This window comes from Larimichthys crocea, chromosome VII (assembly GCF_000972845.2).
Source record: "Larimichthys crocea isolate SSNF chromosome VII, L_crocea_2.0, whole genome shotgun sequence".
In the NCBI taxonomy this organism is placed as follows: Eukaryota; Metazoa; Chordata; class Actinopteri; family Sciaenidae; genus Larimichthys; species Larimichthys crocea.
The window spans coordinates 4,443,919-4,446,707 of NC_040017.1; positions in this window are offsets into that span (position 1 = coordinate 4,443,919).

Here is a 2,789-nt window from a genome sequence, read left to right on the forward strand (position 1 = left end):
ATGCACTTCCTCCTCCACACACGGTGTTGTCTTTCACTCACTGTCAGTCAAACATGAGATCATGACCACAAGCGTTCATGCTTTGTGGATCAACAGGCTAAATGTTTCTCCGGACGTCAGTGTCGTCAGGGTCCAGAGGGCTGTTGTTATTATAGGCAGTGGAAAACAAGTTATTATCCTCTCCTGTAGTGTTTCTTATATATTAAATCACAGAAAAATAATGTAATAAAAGCGCACACAAGCAAGGCCACAAAGGTTGATTAATCCTACAAGTTATAGTTTATGTTTAATATCCTGAAATGATAAATCTGGACAAAAGTATTAACTGTACAAATGAAAAATAAAAGTTTAAGAGCACTCACAGCTGTACATTAAATTTGCAAGGCTGTATACCCTTTTCAAGTAAACATTAACTTCTTGAAATGATCTAATTAATATACAAAATAAATAATGTTGACAGTATGTATTTGAGCAAGAAGCATTCATTTCATTAATTCATATATTTTACTTACTTACTGATTCCGTCACAATATATATAAAATATTATGTAAACAATAAATATCAGCATTTTGTGAACAGATGTCTAGAGGTGCTTCAGAACATTATGACATAATTACTTTAATGTCATGAATCAAGAGAATCAGAGAGGTTGTCATTTATTTTAAATATTAATATAATAATTAAATCATTTTGAAATGAGTCTTAATTTAACATCTCAGTTTTAATTAGGTGTCTTTTCCTCTTTGCCTGACTCTATATTTGCCACATTATACCTTACATCACTGAGGATATGTTTTCAGTCGTGGTTAATCCAAGATACATGTGTGTTATGGTAAAACAGGAGACAAACAGGAGATGCTTGATGCCTGATAAGAGAGAGGGGATCAACAGAGCGAAGCTCCGGGGTGCAGCTCACATATCATCATTGCTCTCCTCGTCCCTGCAAACCTTAATTAAAGTGAGCACTTGTGAGACAATGGGAGTGTGAACACCATCTCTCAGGTTATCCAGTTACGGATGTTCGCCGTTTCATCTCACAGCCTCACAGACTGACGTGCAGCCTAATTTCCTTTAATCGCAAATCAACAATCATACTAGAAGCTAATAACAAATTTATCAGATTATAAGGACATTCTTTTCTCCCACATAGCAGTGTTTTAGTCCACAAGCGGCAGGTATAATCATGCTGAATTAATCATGTACTGTTTTGTATTAAATGTCAGCACCATTTGTATATTTATAATCACAATTCTCTCAAAAAGAGGCTTCAATATTGAGGAAGTATTGGGGAAATGAGCTTTCTTTAACTCTATCCAAACATATTTTGTTCAGCTCCTTGAAATATTGGCTGTAAATGAGCCCTTCCTCGCCTTTCTTGTTTGCCTATAACAGCCTGTGGACTGATTTATGACTTGGGACTGATTTTTTCCCAGAAAATCCAAAGGATGTTTATGAGCTCTCCTGAGTGCCTTCTCTCTCTGCTTCTCATCAGTGTCAACAGTAACACTAACTAATGTTTGCTTAGAAATTCCACTAACGTCCAAAGTCAAAGCCAACGTTAGAGAGAGGCTCTATATACTACTCATTAAACTTTCACAGTTTGACAGGTCTATTGTTCTTTTGTCGTGGCCAATTCACATAAATTAGCATAAATGAAACTAAAGTGACCCCCACCCTGCATGAATTTGTATGTTTTTTAAATGACGTCATGTGTGAACAGTGCTGCAACACTCTCATGTGAACAAAGGGGGGTCAGAGGGGGAAGAGGACACAATAATAACTAATAATGACTGATATGCGAAACAACAGCACCCCTATGTGAACAAAGACGTCAGAGAGGGACCCCTGAAACATACATTTGAGAACTGTCTGAAACTTATATTGTTCTTTAGGAGCATAACTGACCCGGGCTGACCTTGGTTGACACATACCCTCAGCAACCATGCAGTCCATGCAGCTCTTAAAACCATTTCTCTCTCAGAGAGTTGTATGGGGGAGCCTGTGTACGACACACATACACCATACTTTACTTAGGTGCATCTGTGATGCACTCGATTGAAACTCAAAACTCGATTGTAGGGAAAATTCTCAAAGTTAAATTACCCTAAAACAGCTTATCACAGATTCTAGATACTGATGGCAATGCACAAAACCACAGCTGATGACAAGAAATTGCTAAATCAAAACTACCAGGGACAAAAATCAGAGCACTTTACTTTCTGTTGGTAAACCTGTCAGGTGATGGAAAAAAATTGGTCAGATCACTCTGCCATCTGTGCCGTCTGATGGACAGATAGGTAACTGAGGTCGATCTGCCAGATAGCTTTTAAGAGAATATGTTGACAGAAAAAAGGAAAGCCATTGAAAGTTCTGATGGTTGCAAGCTCATACATCACCTCATTTAGGTCTATGCTCTGTACATCTTTAAAGAAATGTGTTTTTATTCACTGTTTGAATCGTTTAAAGAAAAGTATAGAAATTCACATGCAAAGTTTAGCGTCCCCTGATGTCATGGAAGAGCCATTTGCTATGTCTTTAATCTTTATGTCCTAATCTGATCCTAATCAAAGGTTGATGCCCAGAAACTTCCCAGCCTGACCAAATGTCACACAAGGTTTTAACTGAACAAATTAGCCATGTGCTATAAATGTGCTATTATGTCAACAATTTTGCTATTGACAGCTGTTCAAGCAGGTCATCAGTTCTTGATGTTGGATAGAAACAGAAATTGAATTCAGATACCTGAAGTCGATGCAGAACCTTTTTCAGCACCAGGACCACTGGGTTAT